Here is a 23,472-nt window from a genome sequence, read left to right as displayed (position 1 = left end):
GTGGTGGGTCTAGTGAACTAGTGTGTCATGCATTTCAATGTGGTCTAGCATAATACCTTTTTAACATCATTGCTGTTGTAATACATGTATGAGTCTAACATCTTCCACAATTTCTATTGCTTTTGTAGTTGCTTCCAGCCTTTTTGGAGCTCAAATTGTTTATCTTTCTTCATGCTCAATTTCAGACTCAGATCTCTAGATTTTTTTCTTTCTTCTCATGTAATTCAGCCAGTCAACTTGAATTTTGTGAACTAGAGACACCTTTGTTAAAGAAGGTTTTCCATGCATGCACTGAATGACAAACAGTAAAGTAGTTTTGACAGACACAGTAAAACATAGATTCTGATTCTGAAACACCCAGATTAAAGTGAAAGGGCATGCTGGGATCACATACGGCCAAAGAGGAAAGCAATACATAGCTGAGTATGAAAACGGAGCAGGGCTGGGTCTTCTCAGTTTGAGAAAATGTGGTGTTAATGAAAAGAACAAAGTATTTCTCTCAACCGATTCAATTTTAAATCGTCTCATGGTCACTGGGGATAAAATACTGAATTTGGAACTATTTATCTTTCATTTCATTGGGCTCAATCAGGCATAGCTGTATGCCATTGTAGGATGAAATGTGTACCCTAAGAGATAAAAGATCAAAAAATGAAGGAATAAAACATTTTTGGTTCCTGTTCAGCTTACTAATACTTAAGATAAAAATAACCCTTTTTATTGAGATAGGAGTTAAATCAACATTATTGGACTAAATGTTTGTCCTGTTTAGTGGTTTGTGGGTTTCATTTTGTTGTTTTTCTTTAAAAATATTTAGCCACAGTTGGTCTTAGCTCAGTATAAAATTCTAGGAACAGGAAAACAACATAAATTATGACAATGAGGTAAATGTCATGCAATGACAGTATTGTTATTTTACTGCACTTTTTTATCATAAGCCACTGCAGGAACATAACTATATGATTTTTTTTTCTTCAGCTCAACCTTCCTGGACTGTTGTTGGTCTTCAATATCAGTTTAATCTTTCACTGTAGTAAGCAGCCTGACATCATAAATACAGCTGAGGGTACATTACAGAAAGAAAGCAAAAAGCTGAGATTTGAATTCTTGCCAAGGTAAGACTATGCATACTGTTCAAGTGGAGATTTTACAGAAAGGTAAGCTCACCTTTAGATTTGTAAAAATTAAAATTTTCTTTCCAGCTTTTCCACAGTTTTTGACACCAAATGACAGAAATTCCATCAGTTCTTCTGTTGCCAGAAGATTAGAAAAATAGGCTTGAAAATCTGGTGAAATTTCATTTTGAAGTGTTAGCTTTGTTCACACTGTTTCCATGAACAAAAATAAGTCTGTGAAGAGACATAACTTCAGTTGATTGTGAAATGTGGCAATGGATTTCTGTCCCAGCTTCTCAGGTGTGTCTTTTGAGTAAACAGTATGCACTTAGTATCTTCTCTCAGAGGCAAGGGAACACTGCATTAATATGGTCTTGCAAAGCACAAAATTGACATGTTGGTTCAATGCACAAGAAAGAGATTCATATTAAAATCTCAAAAATACAATCCAATGGAAAGTTCAATGAGTGTTTTCTAACAATGTTCTCCTTAGACATCAAGCCTTAAATCTTCTTACTGATTTCATTTTACAAGACAGTAGTGATGCAGTCTCCTGTCTCAGAGAACACTTCCTTCTGAGTTTGAAGCTGAACTCCACAATACAGTATTACTGTTGTGGGGCTGACGGGCTGGGAAGCAGCGCTGCAGAGAAGGACCTGGGGTCCTAGTGGACAACAAGCTGTCCTTGAGACAGCAACACTCCCTCATGGTAGAGAAAGCCAACAGTCCTCTGGGCTGCTTTAGGTAGAGCATTGCCAGCCAGTCCAGGGACATGATCTATTTTCTCTAACCGGCATTTGAACTGCTGAGTACAGTTTTGGGCTCCCCAGTAAAAGAAAGACATGAACTTACTGGAGCAAGCCCTGTGCAGGGCCACAAAGATAATTAAGATACCAGAGCATCTTCCCCATGAGGTGAGGCAAAGAGAAGTGGAATTCTTCATCCTGGAGAAGAGAAGGCTTAGGATAATCTTATCCATGTGTATAAATGTCTGATGGGAGGGAACGGAGAAGAGGAGACTAGCCTCTTCTCAGCAGTGCCCACTGACAGGGGCAGTGGGTGCAATTAAAACATATGAAAATCCATCTGAACACAAGAAAACATTTATTTATTTATTTATTTACTGGTGGGTGGTGAAACACTTAGACAGGTTTCCCAGAGATAAATTTGAGTGTCCATTCTTGGAGATACTCAAAACCCCGCTGGACGTGGTCCTGCACAACCTGCTCTAACTGACCTTGCTTGACAGGGGACGGTTGTACTAGAAGATCTCAAGAGGTCTTTTCTAGCCTCAATGATTCTGTGATTCTGTATTGGTGGAGTGAGTTATTCTTAAGGAGTTTAAAGTGACATGTGAGAGATGCTAGAAGCCCTTAAGAGGGAATTTACTTAGCAGTCTTAGGTGATCACTATAATAGACCAGCAAAATATTTCAACTACATTTTCTTCACTAATATCTACCTTTAGACCCTTATTTTCATCTCCCTATTTAGCTCTAAAAATCATTTTCTTTTTGTTTTTTCCATAGAATGAAATGGAAGCAAGACATAACAACATATTTCTAAAACCCAAGTGTGCAAAAGCTATCTATTTGTCTTTGTTGACTTATTTTCTTAGTCAGATTTTCCTCTCACGATGATTAAAGTAATTTCAAGAGAAAATGTCAGATGACTGTATAAGTTTAATCTTTTTTTTTCCTGGACATGAAATAAAACATTCTTCTCCTTGTACTGTCTTTTTCTCATTTTTATCTGAATTGAAAGCAGAATCAGGTTAAGCAGCTGTCATTTCTTTCCTTTTGCTAGCAGTGTACTCTACCATTCTCTCCCAAACCCATATATTTCTATTTTAGTAAATTCAGCCAAAGTAAAGTTTTCTCTCTCCCTCCTCCCCTGTCCCTCCACAAACAAATAGAGAGATCTTCCACCCACTGGTTCAAAATTATGTAACTTCATTCACTTAACTTCAGCTTTGTGAAAGCAATATATACAACTGACCGGCATAGATGCTGTCATGCCTGTTTTTACTTTACACAACTAAGGTTGACACAACAAAAAATAAACAACATTTAACAGGATAATATACTTTTAACTTAGTCAATCTATAACTGGCACTGATGAAAAGAAATTAGAACTTCCTATATATCGAAGATGTCCATGTAAGTCCATTCAAATGAATGAGATGTGTCAAGATAAAATTTTTATTTCATGCATGTTAGTTTTCAGTGCTTCAGTGTGATTTCATCCAGGCTAAGCAGCTCTAGATCTCTCATTTTATGGTGTATTTGCTTGTTTGCTTCTGAGTAAAAACAGTTATGCTGAGACATTCCTTTTTTTTCCCCCTTTTCCCTGGATGTGAGATGCTTTTGAAATTAATATCTGCTAACATGATCCTGTCCTTCAGTTCTGGGCTTTCTATGCTTCCTGCCCACCTGAAATAGGAATCCCTACCCTTCATGTGACATGCTTTTCCAGGAAGGCTGATTGAAAGGGTAAGAGTACTGACCAGCTGCATCATAGACACCGAGCCAAAGCACAAGGTTAAGTTAATTTGAAAGCCACCTACAGCTAGAAGAAACAAATCTGAGTGGGGTGACTTTGGGTTTTGGTCACATTCTGAAGGGAACAGAAAAAGCAGTAAAAATAAGGAAAACAAACCACTTTAACCTCTCTTCCACAGTTTCTTATAATTGATCATTTCCAGAGGAAAACAATGTAATGAAAAATTTATTTCTCATAACAGAAATTCAGCTCCTCATTGGAGAACCCCACTTGGATTCACTTTAAGTTTGAGAACGGATGGACATAGAAATTTTTTCTGTATTCTCTTCAGCTTCTGCCAATAAATATTCTTTCTCATTGCTCCAGTGTAGCTGTGATCTTAGCTTCTGCCAAACAATTGGCATTGTCACATATATAAAAAAAATATGCTTCATATTCTAGTAAATTATGCAGAATATAGCAAGGTAAAACAATGCCACATCTGCTTTGATTCTAATAAATTCCAACTTAAGGGTGTTAAAACCATAGAGTCCTACCTGAGTTGCCACGTTGGTTTAATCCCAGCCAGCAACTAAGCACCACACAGCCGTTCACTCACTTCCTCCCCACCCATTTGGATGTGGGAGAGAATCGGAAGAAAAAAAGGTAAATCTCCCACGTTGCTATCGGAACAGTTTAATAGAACAGAAAGGAAGAAACTAACAATGATAATAATAACAATAATAAAACAACAACAATAATAAAAGGATTGGAATATATACAAAACAAGTAATGCACAATGCAATTGCTCACCACTTGCTGATGCCCAGTTAGCTCCCAAGCAGCAATTCCCCCCCACAGCCCCACTCCTCCCAGTTTCTATACTGGCCATGATGTGAGATGGTATGGAATACCTGTTTGGCCAGTTTGGGTCAGCTGTCCTGGCTGCGTCCCCTCCCAACTTTGTGTGTCCCTCCAGCCTTCTTGCTGGCTGGGCACAAGAAGCTGAAAAAAACTTGACTCAGTATAAACACTATTTAGCAACAACTGAAAACATCCATGTGTTGTCAACAATCTTCTCATACTGAATCCAAAACATAACACTATACCAGGTACTAGAAAGAAAATTGACTCTATGCCAGCCGAAACCAGGACAGTTGCCCATGCTGTGTGTGGAAACACTTTTTTCTCTCTTTAGTGCTCCTAACTGATCACCCGCATGGTAGAGTAAATATAAAAATTTGCCTTCCTGCCTCCATCTTTTGGAGTCATGGGTGGAATCTGATCGGTTCATACTATTTACAACATGAGGCATCAAATGGTGAAATAAGACCAAGTATAATTTGCTGGATTACTGTTTCTGATTTAAGGAGGTTTATGAGATCTTAACAACACCCTACAGTGCACCTATACTTACACATTTGTTACAGGACTTGTGTTTACTTCATAGTGAAGGGAAAGACCCACATCCTGTGCTTCTTTCCAGTCCTGCAGCCCTCATCTGGAGCTTGCTGACATCTTTGGAAGGTTTTCCAGAGGCTTGAGCAGACATGGATCCCAGCTCACATGCCACAGAGCTTGCTTGACTTTGCTACTCAGTGAGCGGTTAGAATTTCGTATTAAAACATCATTGTACAGCCAAGGCTGTAAACATCACATCATTTCTGCTTAAAATGCTTGGAACACATGGGTCCTCAGAAAGAAAGAAACTTTTCATCCTTCCTGTTTCTTCTTTTACTCAAAAAGAGAATTCCAGAAAAGGTAGGATATCACTTTGCCTGCCTCAGGTCATCCTTTTAATACTTCAAGGCAAGGAATCATTGTCCTTGAACACCTCCCTTTCCATTATCAGTTCAAATGATACTGTAAAATGTAAAGTGAGCATTACTTATTACTTGGCAGCTAGTCTAAATGCTGTGTCTTTCCATCATTGACATTATGCTGAAAGAGTTTCTTCTACACCAGCAACTGAGATTCACTGAATTTTACTTTGGCTAATGAAAAGCTCATCTATGCTTTTACTTTTTGTTCTAGATGTGAAAAATGTAGAGGCAGATGAGTTTTCATGGATTAGCTGCAATCTTCTTAGGTTTGCAGCCAAGAAGGTTAACAACCCCCTCACTTAGCAATATTTTGCCTACTCTTCCTTGGTATATCCACCAAGGAGGGGTAGAAATAAAAAACCTCTGTAAGTGATGAGCTGAACAGTCAGTCGCATGGTAAAAATGCTTCCCAGAGTTCCCAAACAATTCCCATTTCCTGAAAACATAAAACAATCTTCTTAAGTAACTTTTAGATGGCCTTGGAACATTTTTGTTGGATTATTAAAAGGAAATTAAAAATAGCTTCCAGACAACCTCTTGGTTTTGAAACAGAGCTTTCACAGACACTCTCTATACATTTTCTAGATGTGTCTCTACCCTATAAAAAACATACAAAATGCTGTAACTGTGCTAGAAACTTATGTGTAAACTCTCATCTGCTGCCCATTTCTTCATTAATTGTCCTTCTCCTTCAATGAGGTTGACCATGGAAATAAACAGGAGACTTTCTTTGGCTTAAGAAGGACCATTGGAAATATGTTTTCATTTGAAAGAACTTAACACTCATGAGAAGCAAACAGCTGGTGGGAGATGTGCATTTAAGAGGGCAGTGAATATATCACTGGGAATTAGAAGAATCTTGTTTCTCTTTCAGTTTTCTCCACAGCATAATATTCTAGTCCTGTGCATTTAGAAAAATTAAATCCTTTCCATCTTTTCCTTATCTTTGCCTCTTTTCCTCACCTCTTACTTTTATTTTCATTTTCAAAAGTACTCCAGATGTTTTAGTTGTTAATTTTGCCAGCTGGCTCAAGCTGGTAAATGTAATAATTAAATGAAGCAGATGGTGAGGCTAGGAAAGGTGGAATTGGACTTCAGAAAATTCTTTCAGTATAGGTAGCTAGTTATTAGCTTTGCTTCCTTCCTTTCACACATCTTAAACTTCCATTCCTATCTGATCTTACTGTAAATGATGATCGTCTCCACCAAGCAATATGCCTAAGTTACTTTCTGTTCCTCAACTGAAAATTTCAATGTCTGCAAATCACTGCAAGGAAAAAAACCCCAACCAATAGACCAGTACATTAGTCACAACATACAAGTAATGGTTTAATATCTGACCAAAACAACACTGGATTAAAAGTTTAAGACAAGACACTTTTCCTTTTCAGGGTCCTTGCTCAGCCCAGATCCAAAAAAATTCACATTGCTTTTCTGATGGTGAATTTGTTGATACTGAAGTATATGTGTTTATGCAAATGATAGCATTGAAACTGTTTTGTCTGTGTGTTTGGCAAGTGACTCACTATTACAGTTTTTATTTTTTTTGTAACAAACATATCTGGCGAAAGTAAAAAAAAAAATAAATTCAGAAGCCTAATTTCAATTTTTCCCTTTTGTGAGAAATTTTGAATTTGATGCCCCAGAATTGTACAACAAATGGAGAAACAAATCAGTTTCATTCTAGTCCACAGAAAAGAATGGACATGAAACCAGAGCTCCATCTGGGCTCATGCAGTGGGAGACATAAACTCAGCCTGAACTTGGGGGGAAAAATCAACACAATGTTGATGGCAAATATTTGAAACATTCCATTCTTATTAAAAGTTTGAAACCAGATATTTTGGAGCTATTCAATTGGTGCAAAAATTATGTGTTCAGTTGTCACAGTTTCTTAGTACTCTCAAACAGCTTAGTGTTCTTATAAATGTCACTGAAAATTTACAAAAAGTAATAATTATGTACTCTTAAATAAATCATAACTACTGAAAATAAATGACTCAGTCCTCCTTAGATCTGATGACAATCAAGTTTACAACTCAAGAAAATCCATTTGAAATTAAAGCCCTGTGCTTATGGTCTTATGATGTGATTATTCTTTCTGTTTCTGTACTTTTAGGTGATGCAACCATACAAGGTCTGTTGCTTAGAAGAGACTAAATTTTGATTAAACAGAAAGTATAGGCAGTTTGCATGTTATAGAGGAACTATATAACACTATTTCCACCGAAAAACTGACTCTGAGGTTAGTAAAAATGCTGAAATGCTGTAGGAAATGTTTTTAAAAACTCCACTTACGTTTCTGCTTGGGTTGTAACATTCAGTTTACAAGATCAGTAAACTGCCACCTGAATTAATAGCAGCAGAGTGAAGAGGGTTATAAATTTGTTTTGCCAATTCTAGGGTTTTTTTCCTCCTTTCTGAATAGGTGTCTGATGATGGCAACATATCGATTATTTTCAAGTTTGTATACTTTTTAAAAAACAAATGCCAAATTTGTATGTAATTCAGGTTGAGAATCTTGTAAGCCAGAATCCTGTAATTTTTTTCCAACTGCAGAATAATGCTTCTTCCTTAAATCACCACCCTTAACAAGATCATCTAGAGGTCTACTTAAAGCCAGGAGGTCCTTGGTGTCACACTCAGCCTTTCTGCCATGCTTGGGCCTTCAGCTAGCACTGAATATGTTAATATTGTGTGACACAGAACAGAACTGTTCAATTTAATCTTGCATTCTGATTTGAACAAAACCCCCTTTTAAGTCTGCTAACTGGAGGAAAGCTACTTAACATTGCTCATCATTATCTTGCAGAATCTGTGATATTTCCAAGCTTGTAAGATGCTTGATCAGGTCACACATGTAAACTAACAGCATGCTAAACTAGGTGAGATTGTGATCCTCCCGGAAGGGGCTGACTTACCTTGCCAACACAGTGATTTACCATTGCTTTGAATACAGTTTGATGGAGATCCATGTAGATGATAATTTCTGTTAGCACTAAGAAGTCTAATATGGTGAAAAAAAAAAAATTCATACTTGTCCTTCCCTGTCCTAAAGGTACTTGGCTGTACTGAAAAAGAGCAGAAGTGGCACATGCACTACCACAATGATAAGAAGTGTTAGTAACATTAATAAGACATGCAGCTACTACAGCTATTATAGTATTTGCAAACACTAGAACTCTGCCTATTCTGTATTCAGCGTTATGTCTGGAGAACAAAGAAATAGTATATGAACACATACTCATGGATAAAGTTGCCTGCATGTTCCTTCCGTTATTCAAGTGCCAACACATCTGTAGCTGCTTTTTACATTAATTTGCACAGAGGTCTTTACTTCCCAGAAACCTGTTTCATCTGACCTGCAAGCCAAGTTTCCTGTATGATTCAGGCAGTAATAATATAAAGGCTTAACGCCCTGTAGAGGACAAAAACAAATTAGCACTTTCTCACTGGTATTCTAACTAGGGGTTACTTTTATAAAAAAAAAAGTTAACAGAATTCTATCCTTACTATGACATGAAATGTTTAAGAAAATTCTAAAACTAATTAATATCAAACCTTTAATTTACAGATAATCAGAGAGGTGTTTTTCACTATACAATGAAGACATTTCTCAGCCCAGTGTGGTCAAACTATTAAATGTGAAAGTTAGCACAATTTAATTTGATCTGTGCAGTTTAAATTATTATTTTCACTACTCAACAAACTTGCTGATACTATAACAAGAGACTGCCTCATTTTTAAGGAATCAATCATGGTAAAATTTTCTTTAGAATCTTTAAGCAATTAATTGACACGTTTATTGAATGCTCTGTGGGCTAAAAACAGAAGCCAATAAATGAGAATGACTTGAATGGAGAAAAACAGTATGAAATACTTTTCTGCCAAGCACTGTTTCCTCTGCAGTAAGTCCTTGTGAAAGGGCCTTGCCAGAATAAATATTTTCCTCACATGAGGAATAGATTGAGTAATGATGCTGCTGAATCAGAGTTGTGCTGGGCTCAATGCTCCAAAACAAAAATCCTCCCCCTCTCCCTTGACATTTTGTGTTTATCACAGACTCTGAATTTGTTGAATTCATGCCCTCCATGTTCAAACGCCCAGTTCATTGCTTTCATTGAATGAAACAGCTGCCAATACCACTTACCCTTGAAGATGTTCAATGTTTCAGGTGTATTGAAAAGCTTTTTTGTGATGTTTTGCATCGGCTATTGCAAGCTTTTCTCTAAGCACTTCAAAGTCTAATCAGAAAGTGAGATTTGGCCTTCCTGCTTTTGAATGTACTTGACTATAAAGCTTTAAATAGTGCTCATGGTACGCCAAGAGATGTGAATTAGGTCTTTATACTTCATTCAAATAAGGTCTTTCAAAATTGTGCTTATTTTGCAAAATGAATACAAGCTGTGATCAATGAAGCCAAACTCCAGCATTCTATTACTTCCAGTTTTGAAAGTCCAGCAGACTCTGCAAAAAAAACCACCCCAAAGCTGTCTAGATTAAGAATACAGAGCCATAATGATATTTTTGGAGTGATTATGAAGCTGATGATCAGTTTAGCATGCAATTGCTAAATTTAACTGCCTCTTTGAATGGTACTGCCTCTGCGCATTTAAACCTTACAAATCCTTTGCTGTCGTTATCAGAGGGACTGAAGGTATTAACAATGCCCTTCATATTCCCTGTTCTCTCCCCACGAAATATGGGTTTGGTGGTTTCTGTTGGTTTGTGGGGTTTTTTTGTGCAAAGATTTTAAGTGGTTTTAGAGTGCTGAAAAGGGTTTTGTGGGCTTGTGGTCCTTGAAGAAGAAACTTCTGGGATATAGACACTTTCCTATTTATGGAAATTAATCTATAGATGCTTCAAAGTGTTTCTTAACTCTGTTAGCAAAACAACTTGCCATATTTATTGATCAGATTAAATGACTAATTACTGTATCAGGTAAAGTAATAGGCAAGAATATTAACACTTGGGAATTTGCTCATCATGTCAACTAACCTTTTCACATTCAGCCAAAGTTGTTTCATTTTTTCATTTAGAGCAACACAGAAAATGTGACAACTGGGAGCTACAAAGGATGTCTATTTTGTAAACTATTCTGAAGAAGCTTGGTAGTGGTCCTTGTCTCACTCCTGGTCCCATAACCACCAAAGGGATCACATCAGGACTTCTTTCACCCATGTCACTCACTAAGTTACTGAACTTTTCAGAAAACAGGGGCTGTGATGAGAAGCTTCTAGAAGCTAAAACTAATGAAGAATGATATTGTGACTTGGCATAGGCCTAAGATCTCTGTTCTGGCTAACCAGTCTTCAGATAAAGGTAGCATGGAAGGAAATGTGACTTTTTGCTCCATTTTCTTCTGGGGAGCATGAAGCCCAAGGAGGCAGAGAAGCAGAACAGAGCAGGTGGTAACTCTGTGCCTGTTCCTGGGCCACAACATGCGGGATAGCCTGGAGAATGAAAGGTAGTGACTTTCTACTAGAACAGGAGACCAGTAAATTACAAACTTCCATGGGCAAGGAGGAAGGACTGTAATTCAAAAATGGTGTCTGACACACTCTGCCTCCAGGGTCTAATCTTAGTGCAGAGCAAGCATCACTCATACTCAGCACTGCTCCAAAAATTGACACACTCTCCCAAATGTTTACTTAAAATTAATAAAGTGTAATGTTCTTAATTTCTACTTATGTTTTTCTTAATGTTTTTTTAATGTCCAGCATTACTGATAACAAACTGGAAGAACTTCTGTTCATTTCATTAAAGAAAATACATTCATTTTTTTTCTTTCCTAACACATTGTTTTTGTCTTGTTTCCAAGTTTATTTGAATCTGTTCATGACATCTCAACTTTGGAACGATTTGAAATAACCTGCCATTTGAACAATTGCAGCCAATTTTAAAGACTTGAGCAACTTATAGGTTTCTATGCTCCTCAAATATTGCACAAAACTATTTATGCCAGCGTTTAGGGATAATAAGATGCTTAGCTCTGCAGCTCTGTTTCAGTGGAGATCTTGTTTTCTGTAAGATCCATCTTGGTAGCCTCTGACTATGGCTCTGGTCAAGCACATGTTGTAGTGTGTTAATTTCTATTATTATTATCACATTACACCTTCAGAGAATATTTAATATGTTTATACATGTATATGCACTTGTAAGTCCTGTTTAAATTAGTAGCAAATTGCTAAGTCTCTGTTTGTACCTACTAAAGAACTCTGTGTCTGTATTAGTATTTTATTTAGTGACCTTTCCAAATGACTTGCTCTATTTAAGAAAACACAAATAGCTGCACAAAAAAATTTTGGATATATTCTTGTTACAAAATATTGGAAAAGCATGTACAAAAGAAAAGAAAACCATGCATATTTAGAATTGTATAATTATTGAGACATTATCATCTATGGATACATAAACAGTATTGTATGAAATCTTGTTTGTAAGAGTCGTGCCTTGGAAAAGATATTTGTTATATTTACGTGAATCACAAAATTACAAGCTCTGTAGCTGCAGCATGATTTTCATTTGATCTCTTTCTAACAGTCCTTAGTAAGGTGGAGCATCTACTACAATCTCATATTCCACAAACAGTTCTTGGATTTGTTAAACTTAGCTTAAATTAACTTCTTCTTTCTGATTCTTACATGATGTTAAACCACATTTCAGCTCCAGTATTCTCTTTAACAAGCTTCCTCTTGCAGCTCTTGTTCTCCTGAGCAATGATTACTTGCCTTTGGTAGGGAAGATCCGTGAAATCTCCCATTAAAGGCTTTACTGAGATCCTCAGCTTGCATAAATCAGACTAATTCTACCAAGGCAGTGAAGCTACACAGGTTTACACACCTGCAAATCCTGGCCTGTAAATCTGTAGACCCTGACATTTCAAGGACCTCTGTACTCAATCTCTAGGACTCATCTACTGCTGGAAGTTGAGAGCTTTGCTGGAGTAAAGCCAGATTGCTTCTCAGGAGCAAGAACCCACATATATTTCCAATTAATCCATGACTCCTGCTTCTATAGAGAATGTTAAAGTAAAATAAATAGTGCAGTAAAATGTGTGTAACTCTCTCAAATCTGTGTGGTTGTTACGAGAAAAAGCTAGTGCTGAACTTGCTCCATCATTGCACTGGTTGTACATTTTATACTGACTATATATCATCAGTGTATAATTTCAAAACCTTATTTTTGTTGTGGTATAAGTTGTTGAAGGAAAGGGTAGATCTAAGAGAAATAGGAAACACTGTTGCAGAGTGCTAACATTTTTTACAGTCGCCTCCTTCTGCTGAGTGTTCATGGACGCTCCTCTCCATTTAATTTATCTTGAACATGCAATTTATTCTCAACTACTAGCTCTCAGATACTACGACTGATCTTTGAAAAAAACAAGCAGCACCTTTAAAGGAACTGAATAGATATATTTTGTTGAATTATTTTTTCCTCAAAGCTCAAATCACTTTTTCTTTAGCTAGTCTGTTAGTACCTAGAGTATTTCCTTTAATTCAGTCATACCTAATAAAGTTTAAAAGATTGGTGTCAGGGTTTTTTTGGTTCACATTGGCATTTCCAGAAAGGAAATCACACATTAGTTTCTTCTGACACAGTTACAGTAATACATGATTGTACACTCAGCCAGTAAATTACAAAACAATGTTCTCCTGAAGGCCACCAGTTTAATATTACTCAAGAGCTTTGGTTCATAACTATTTGGCTGAGGTCCATGAGTGACATTTCTCTGTACACATCTGCACCTCTGCAGACACTTCATTAACAAAGCAGGCATTAGAATATGCCAATTAATGCTCCAGAGTGCATATAAAAGCCAGAGGTGGGATCTAGCATGTGAGTCTTCAACACTTTCCAGTTCAGTGTCCTGTGTTATAGCATCAGGAGAGCTGCACCTGGAAAAAGCACTATGATATCACTTATTCTGCCTCCCACCCTAGGGAGGATTGCTCCTTTGAGCTGGAAGGAGCAGCAAAGGCAACTGCTCTCACCATCATATTATCTGGGACTCCACATCACTTACAGGCTGGTACGGTATTTTAAGATGAAGAAGCCATTTTGTAGGCTAAATTCTGTATCTCATGCCTTTGCTACACATCCATGAAAAGTACCATTCAATAACAAAAAAATGGTCAAAAACCATTAAGAGAAAAAAAAGTCCGAATTTATAAACAGACTTCAAATGAAAACTCCAGTGGAAATTTCCTGTAAATTCACATGCAGATTTCACTTTGTTTTCTCGCACATCTCTGCAATGACGTTCCCACTGAGTCATATTTTTTAATGGTTGCTACTTTGTTGACTTTTAAAAAAAATTTAATCTGTGTATCATATGAACCATGAAGCAGCAAGTGGGTGAAGTATTACCAACCACACAGCCAATAAATTGCTTCAGGCCTGCAATATAGCCCCATCTAAGGCCAGCAAGACATACCAAAATGATGTCTAAAGATGAATGAAAAATTACAGGACTGAATAAAACACAGCTATTTTAAAAGAATTATTGGACAAGAGGTTCCAAAAATTTATGGCTTTAAAATGAAATGGAACAAAAGCCTTGATTTTCCATTAAAAATGTTATTATAAACTAACATGTCCTGCAGAGATTAGTTTTTTCCCCAAAATATCTTAAATTGAAAGCCCCATTTCAATGATTTTTAGGCCTTTTTTTTTATTTCTTTAACTTTTTAATTTCCAGAATTACAATTTCCTGTTAAATGTTTTCTGCAAGTGTTTGCCCCAAATTTCCATAAAAACTTCCATCTTGCTCATATGTAATTCAGTCTTGGTACACAGGTCAGTACTCTGTAATAGAGGTACCACTACAAGGGGTCTGCTATAAAATTGTGACATGTTGTGCAAAAGCCTGGTGTGAACAAAAGCCATTTCCACAGAAGTCACTTTGGCCTTATGTTTTGGGTTTGTGTGGTGGGGTTTTTGGTAGTGGGGAAGGGGCTGCAGGGATGGCTCCTGTGAGAAGCTGCTAGAAGGTTCCCTGGCTCCAAGTCGCACCCGCCTCTGGCCAAGGCTGAGCCCATCAGCAATGGTGGCAGTGCCTCTGGGAGAACAGGTTTCAGAAGGGGAACCTGCAGTGAGGGAGGAGAGTGGAATGTGAGAGGAACACTGATGCAGATACCGAGGTCAGTGAGGAAGGCGGGGGAGGAGGTGTGCCAGAGGAGGGGATGTCTCTGCAGCCCTGGTGAGACGGCAGGCTGTGGCCCCCCAGACCATAGAGGGGAGCGGGGGAGCAGATGCCCACCTGCAGCCTGGGGAGAGCCCATGCTGGAGCAGGTGGGTGCCCCCAAAGATGGCGTGACACCATGGAGCAATCTGTGCCTGAAGGACTGCAGCCTGCGGAATGGACCCACACTGGAGCAGTTCATGAAGAACTGCAACCCACAGAAAGGAGGCACATTGGAGAAGTTCGTGGAGGACTGTCTCCCATGGGAGGGACCCCACACTGGAGCAGGGGACGAGTGAGGAGTCCTCCCCCTGAGGAGGAAGGAGCAGCAGAGACAACGTGTGATGAACTGACCCCAACCCCCATTCCCCAACCCCCTGTGCTGCTGGGGGGAGGAGATGGGGAAAAATGGGAGTGGAGTTGAGTGGGAAGGAGGGAGGGGTGGGGGGAATGCTTTCTAAGGTTTAGTTTTACTTCCCAGTATCCTTGTTTTGATTTGATTGGTAGTAAATTAAATTGATTTTGTTTTTTTCCCCAAGTTGAGCCTGTCTTTTGCCTGTGACCATAATTGATGAGTGATCCCTCCCTGTCCTTGTCTCAACCCACGAGTGTTTCTTTATATTTTCTCCTCATCCCATGGGATCCATGGGGGAGAACTAAGCAAGCGGCTTCATGGTGCTTTATTGCCAGCTGGGCTTAAACCATGACACCTTATAAACAGCAAAGTAAGAAACTTTAAATAGTTTTAATTGGCAACAAAGCAAAACTGATATTTACTGTCAGTATTGTGGGATGCAAGTCAGTAAAGTCAGTAGGTTTTGGCCAGTAGCCAGAGGTAGGCATCCCCGTTAATCTAACCATTGGCATGGCAAGAAAACAAGGTTTTGGAGAGCTCATCACTAATTTGAACTTGAAGCAGGGTAACAAGTAGTGATTAATGACCAAAAGCAAAACATGTTTTTTTGTTTTAGTCCAACTTTTAATAAACAGATGTCCACTTCATAAAAACCATCTGTGTAACTGGCACTGATGGACATCCCTGGTGGCACTTCCCACAGAGAGGTCAGTGATTTCCATGGACCTAGATGATTGAACCAATATGCTTAATCATGATAGTTACTGTATTTTATGATAAAAGAGTCATATTTATAACAATATATGCCCAGTCCTGCACCCAACACAATTTGTATTGCTTTTCAATTCTACGAAGACTACTGCTGTCAATGCTGCTCCACAAGATAGAGCATAGCACTCATGTGAGCACAGAATAAGTACCATCCTTCATTCTAACAGAGAGCAGTGCTGTGTCATAGAGAAAAAAATCATAGGAATTTGCACTGAATGCTCAATATGGTAATGTAAGCTAGCTGGACTTAGCTGTTCATCACACCAGTGTTTTTGGAAAGCATGGTAGTGTTGATACTATTTCCTTGCAATACCTGCAGAATCATCAAACCATAACTGATTCTCTGTAGCTTCTCCAGCTGATCTGACATGTCCCTCCCATCAGCAGAGATCTAGTACCTGCTTACCAGCAAAATTTTCATTCTGTAGATGCCATTGGGTTATTCCAAAGAAATAACTGCAATCATTTTTCCTTTCTCACTTATTTTAATATCTACTTAAAACCACAGTTATTATCACTGGTGTAAACTATAATCTCATGATCCTCCAACAATGAAAAAAGGTTTGGTATTGTACTTTCACATTCCACTTAAGATGAAAATGTTATCAGTATTGTCATCATAGCCCAAATAATGAGATTTGTCAGTAACATGTGCACACTTTACTGTCTGATCTTCTGTAGCAGTAGAACAATTACAGTATTTAGTGGAGGAGTTAAATAATTTTCATTTTCTTATTTTATATAGCAAACATAAAGCTGAAAAAAGTAAAATTAAGACAGAAGACTGAAAATAGTAGGGAAAGAACAGTTCATATTCAACCCTAAAATTTCTTGTGCTATTCTAAAACTTGGACTTTACTGGTAAATGCATCATTTGCTCATGTTCTTTCCACAGTTATGTTATTGTGCATGTGATAATGTATACAGAATCCTCATCACTACAGTCTTCCTTTTCTAGGTGAGTCATTTTTCCTCTGATTTATTTGACAGTACAATTTTAAGTCCTGTGGGTTTTTTTAAGCTGAAGCAGAACAGTGCTGTTTCACATAGGTACTATTTTATTCACTGAGATTTTATTTCATCCTTCATAGTTTTTACTTTCAGATAACCTTCCAAGACTAGCAAGGTTATTCAACAGAACTTCAGATCTAAGGTAGTTTAGTGATGGACTGTTCAGTTGAACATGCAGCAGTGGTTGGCATATAAGTCTGAAGAAATTGTCAGGGTTCATTAATAAAAAGGAGTAGATCATTTATAATACAGCGGATACTCCCCAGCAGTAATGGAATGGAATGTGGGGTGGTGGGGTGTTGTTTTATTTTTGGTGAAATGAGATAATGAAAGTGAAGTGTTCTTCTCTTAAACAGGATTTCATTTTGGTCAGTCTTTTATTATTAGCAGTCTAACATCTATTTTACATGGATTGTTATTGAAATTGTGATCAAATCCTACATAATGCATATCTGTAAAGTATAGTCTTGAACAGAATGAGCAAGAAATACTCTAGAATAATTTGACGTTGGTGGTAATAGTATCTTACTGTTAAGTATATATTGAAATGCATCAAAAATAACCAGAAGCCTGCAGAGCTTGTTTTCCAGTCCTCAGATCACAAACAGCAGCTTGTAGTTGCTGTACATCAGCTGCACAGAGGATTAATTTAACTTAGAACACAAAGTCCACATTAGCTTGATGCTGTGCAAATGTAATAAGTTATTATGCTGTTGGGAGTTGTAGAGCAGAATAGCTCTGTTTTGGTGCTGCTGCTTCATCTGGTGTTAATAACTTTAGCTCTCACTAGGACATCGATAGGAACATTGCATCCTCATCCACCAGGTCAGGGAGGGCAGATTCTTAGAATATTATGACTGCCTCACCTCTGCATAAGAAAGGTGACACTGTTATTTCAATTCTAGCCCTAAAATCTGCCAAATAAAACAGTAACTTAAAATCACTGAAAAGATGACCAAGGCTACCTTTTCTGTACACAGCATGCTCACCTGAAAGAATTTATTCTTTTGGATTGTCACTGCGAATATCCAGGACTATAATACTGCCTTAATTAACCAGTTCCTAATTTCCAACAATCATAGAGCCTTAATAGCCAAAATTATGACCACTCCTATGCAGCACTCTTCAGTTTCAGAGTAAGAAGTACCCAGAATAAAGCCATTTTCAATCACTTTCTAGCCAGCCTGAGTACTGAGAAAGGTTGTACAGCTGCTGGTACTGGGCTGAACCCATGTTTTCAGTAATTCAAACTACAATTAGAATCCAAACGTTAACTTCAAACCAATATTAATTATTAACCTAAGTTAGTTAGTACCTAAGGTACTTCTTACTCATGCATCATGTAGCATCATGTAGCTTCCTATTTTTAGCCTTTAAAAACCTAATTCAGCTATTCAAGGTAGTAAAAATAATAGATTTCTACTATCACATTTTATCTGACAGCAAGGATAATAAAATCAAAACTAAAACTTGATGGGATTAATTTGACAAATTAATTGAACTGAGAACTTATGAGATTTGTAGTTGGTGAGAAAATCCTGGCATGCCAAGATATCATGACTGTGGAAGAGCTTGATGGATAAAGAATAAAACCCATTTCATTCTCACATTAAAACAAACCAAACATGTTTCTACTCTAGTGATTAGGATATACCAGTGGATATGTATTCATGAGACATATGTGAGTATAGCATACTGTGATGGGTTAGCCTCGGCTAACAGCCAAATGCCCACTTGACCACTCACTCACTCCCACTCTTCAGCAGGACAGGGGAAAAAACCAGAATGAGAAATCTTGTGTGTTGAGATAAAGACAGAGAGGACAGACTTACCAATTACTGTCTTGGGCAAAACAGACTCAACCTGGGGAAAATTAGACTAAATGTATTTCCAGTTAAAACAGATATAGAAAACTGAAACCAAAAAGACAAGCATTTAAAAAATATATCTTGCTTCCTCCTCTTTCCCAGGTTCAGCTTTCCTCTTGCACTCTCAGCTCCTCTACCCACCTTGAAAGGCCCACAGGGAACGGGGAATGGAGGATTATGGTCAGTATGTAACCATTTCTCAGTGTTCCCCCTTCCTCTTCACACTTTTCCCCTGCTCCAGCACGGGCTCTTCCCAGACTACAGTTCCTTCAGGAAATACCCAACTGCTCCAATGTGAGGGGTCCTTCACAGACTGCAGTGTGGATATCTGCTTCACCATGGAGCATCTCCACCTACTCGTCTGACCTTGGTGTTCTCTCTACTTTTTCTCATTCTCTTTCTCTTGTTTTTCTTCTTCTTTTTCCCTCCTTTCTGCCTGTCTGGTGTTTTGTGATCTTTCTTAAATACATTTTCACAGAGGTGTCATAAGCTTGGCTGATGGGCTCAGCTATGTCCTGTGGTGCGTCTGTTGTAGCCAGCTGGAATGATTGTGTCTGGCACAGGGCAGCCCTGATCTTTTTCCACAGAGGCCACCTCCACAGCTTACACCCAATACACATTTACAAACATACATCTGCTGCTGTGCAGCATTTCAGAGTGTGTTGCAGTTCACTTTGAAACCTGTTTCAAAATTTGCAAGTTCAAAAGCAGAAAAAGGTGGGGTTTCTCCCAAATATCTAGCCCTTTTTTAAAATTATACAGGTAAATTGAACTTGCTAGCTCTGAAAGTCTGGTATTTCCCTACCTGCATTTACTAGATCTGTCTCCAGGTGCTGTCCTGTCACCCCCAGCAGTGGAATGGCTGCCTCAGTAAGGACTGCCACTGCTTCATTCCCTGCGGGTTTTTCCTCTTTTGGAGTCCCTTGGTCTGTGAGTTTCCCTTCATTGGTGTGGTGCGCAATGAGGGGGGGTTCCTATAGATACTATCAGGTTCTTTATGGGGCTGGTAGCTGAGGAAATAAATACAACTCAACCTCAGAAAACAAATCTAGACTCAGCTGGTACAGGATAGCTGCAAGATCCATCTGGTGCAGCAACACCTTAATCTTACTCCTGCCACTTCCAGCTTGCCAAGGGACTAAGCAGGTGGTAAAATTCAGGAGTTTGAATAAGGGATATAGCCACAGCACTGAGGAGGATGCATGCCAAAAAAACATTGAAAAACTTAACAAAGCCAACCTTTAACAATTAATCAAGATACTACACTTTCTGGGGTAGGTTTCAAAATTCTTGTTTCAGCCTCTCTCCTTGATGCCACTATCTCATGCTTCTGTTGTCCTTTCCTTTTACAGATTACTACAGCCTTTTATAAATGGACCAGGCTAGGAAACAACAATGAAAAGATTATTTTCTAATTCACATGAAACTTGGTATCTTTCCTGTAAGTGGATCAGTTTGTAGGAGATATCTTTAGGTCATCTACAGCCCCCTCTAACAATGGGGAATGCAATCACATGCCCTTTTCCATCTGAATAACTGTAGTCCAATTCAGTATGTATTTTTTATAAAGGGTATGTTCATGAGGTATCGGATTAGAGGATTTATTCTATAGCTGATGTTCATTCTTTATAATTCTGAAAGTGTGATTCTTCTATGAAAGGGGGTTTAGTTTCTAGGCCACATCCCCTAAAACTAATCACTGCTGTCCTGACGGATAGAGGGGAGCTATTCCAGGGAGGCAGAGAGGGAGAATAATCTAAGAACCACTGAGAACATTCTTAAAAATGTTTTTTTATAGCATATGCAACATATTTCAAAAACATGAGAGGCAAAGGCTGAGGGCTTTTTCAGTACTCTCTGTCAGTCTCGACAAGTCCATCTATCCCAAACCCACAGGAACAGAATCAGATGACTTATTACACAACCATGTATTTTTTCCATGTCATTTCTGTCACTTTGCACATACACAATTATGGAGGAATTGTGTCTTTTTGTGTATTGTATTTATATGCATTCGTACCCTTAATTTCTGTTCTTTAAGATTGGACAGAAATCAAGAACCTTACAGTCAAAGTTCTTATTAATCTATCCTTCTAAAACCATTATTGGAGATCAAAAGAGAAAAGGAAATATTTGGCATATTTGTCAGACTATCTGAAAGTCTAATGAAAAAGAAAACCATTATCAAACTGTCAAGAGGAATTATTTCTTATATTTTTAAAGAGCATTTTATATTTTTCATGGTTTGATTTTAAAATATGCTTTTAATAAGAAGCTTTAAGATTCCTTATTGTTTTAGTAATCTGGCTTTTTTCACTGACATGTTTTATCTTTCTGCTGATTTTAGCTAGTGGCAAGGAGAGATTATTTTGGCTAGATTAAGACACAAAGTTAAATGGTGAAAATAAGCCTTCAAGCCCCTGGCTTTACAGTTAGAAGAATCACTTTTCTAAATCACTAACTGCTTATAAGTGGTTATTCTAACTCCTTCACAGATACTCGTATTCACATACGGCATTAACTTTGCAATCCAAACCTAAATTCAAGATGATTATGTGAAGTATGATTAATTTTTAATGCAACAACAAAGCAGAAAATGCAGGGAAAAAAGTAGAGCATGTAGCTTGGCCAAATGCTTTGAATTATCATCTTCTTTAAAAGAAAGAACCCTGAAATTTTTGCACTGCTACTCGTCATAGCATTTTTAGAACAACAAGTTTTATGGAAAGTGTTTGTAAAAAAAAGGCAAAAAGGACTTTAGGTGTTGGGGGGTATTGATACCAAGGTATCAAGGTATTTCTTTTCATAGGTATAGCAAGGAGATACTTCCTCCTTATTACATTTGTAAATGATCCTAGCAACATCATATTTGAGGGCTTTTTTTCATTGTTTGGTTTGGTTTGGTTTTTTAATCTGTCCATGTTAAGAGACAGCAGCAGTGTGGTTTGGGCTGATATGAGCAGAAAAAATTTGCAGACAGAACTAAGTCCATCTGTTATAAAAATAGAGCAACTTTCTGAGCATAGAGACTCTTCCTTATATCTGAAATGATACCAGGATATTTTATCCAGCTTCTGTTTCAGACCTGAAAAAGAGCTTTTGCACCCCAAGACTTGTTCTGTTTTTCTACCCATATTCTTTGGACTAAGAAAATTAAGTTACCTTTCCTTTCAGACTGTTACATGTGAAGAAGACTGCTCTTTTTCACTGTGGATTTCACAATGTATTGTTTCATCCTGCATAAATTAGTGCAGTAGAATCTCTAGGTTTACAACTACAGAGTATTCATATATGTACTAGTGTGCTATACCTTGACCTCATTTAGAATCATAGAATCATTTAGGTTGGAAAAGGCCTTTAAGATCATCGAGTCCAGCCATCAATAATGCCCACTAAACCATGTCCTGAAGTCCCTTGTCTACGCGTTTTTTTAATACCTCCAGGGATGTTGACTCAACCACTTCCCTGGGCAGCCCATTCCAATGCCCAACAACCCTTTCAGTAAAGAAATTTTTCCTAATATCCAGCCTAAATCTCCCTTGCCGCAACTTGAGGCCATTTCCTCTCGTCCTATCTCCAGTCACCTGACAGAAGAGACCAGCACCCACCTCACTACAACCCCCTTCAGGCGGTTGTACAGAGCGATAAGGTCTCCCCTCAGCCTCCTTTTCTCCAGGCTAAACAGCCCCAGCTCCCTCAGCCGCTCCTCATAAGACTTGTGCTCCAGGCTCTCACCAACTTGGTTGCCCTTCTCTGGACACGCTCCAGCACCTCCATGTCTTTCCTGTAGTGAGGGGCCCAAAACTGAACACAGCACTCGAGGTGCGGCCTCACCAGTGCCCAGTACAGGGGAAAAATTTACTGTGATCTAAGTCCAAAACAAAATTTAGCTGAGTTTTCAAGGAGTGTATTTGATGAAATATATAGAAATCGGCCTCAAACAGGAAAAAAAAACCCCACTAAACAATACTTTCTCTGAAATTTCAGCATCATTTATGTTTTCTTATTGTGGTTTGTCTAGAATAGGCAAATATATGTTTTTTTCCTTTGGAGTAATTTAAAATAGAAAACATTGAAATAACTAGGTTGAATTACAGACTGGCACAGGCTGTAGTAACTGAGATTTTGGCAACGTAAGGGCTACTTAGTGAGCAGTGGACCAGTGAAGACTAACCCTTGCAGTAAATCCAATCCCACATACTTAATGTTTGTGGAAAAAGCAACAGAGAATGAGAAAGTGTTCTTCATCATGATATAAATAGTAGAAAAGGACAGTGTGGAGCTTCAAACCATCAGCCAACCTGTTCAGTACTCCTGCAATTGCTGTTTTGATTTGCCATCTTTGGCAGGCCTTTGGGCTCTGATGCATTCATGTGAAGCTGGAAGCAGGGACCAGTAGCTGGACTGGTGGGAGCAGCCGCCCTCACACTTCTGCCTGCCCCACAGCCCCCCAGGGGTACAGAAAGTGTTGATTTGCTTGTGTGTTTCTCCTTATGAAGAAGACAACAAATTAATGAAAGTATTGTGGAGAGGGTATGCAGAGGGCTGGATTTAGAGAGTGTGAACTTGAATATACATGCGTAAGTGCCTCATCACAGTCAGGTTCATGCCGTGTTCATGGTGCAGCACAGCTAGACTGCATTGATTCTCAGGACAGGGATCATTTAGGAAACAAGTATCTCAGAAATGGTTCTTGTGCCATTCACTTGGTACCTCATCAAAGCAATGACTATAAAACTACAAGTCTTTTGGTTGTGCTTTCAAAGCACTGCAGTGTGGGCTGCTCATCCCATTGTGGATTTGAGCCTATGTTGATTTAGGGTCTATTACATGAAAGCAAGCCAGACTTTTTCCTCTAAACAGGG

This window comes from Buteo buteo, chromosome Z (genome assembly GCF_964188355.1).
Source record: "Buteo buteo chromosome Z, bButBut1.hap1.1, whole genome shotgun sequence".
Taxonomy (NCBI): domain Eukaryota; kingdom Metazoa; phylum Chordata; class Aves; order Accipitriformes; family Accipitridae; genus Buteo; species Buteo buteo.
Note: the sequence above shows the minus strand (reverse complement) of the source record.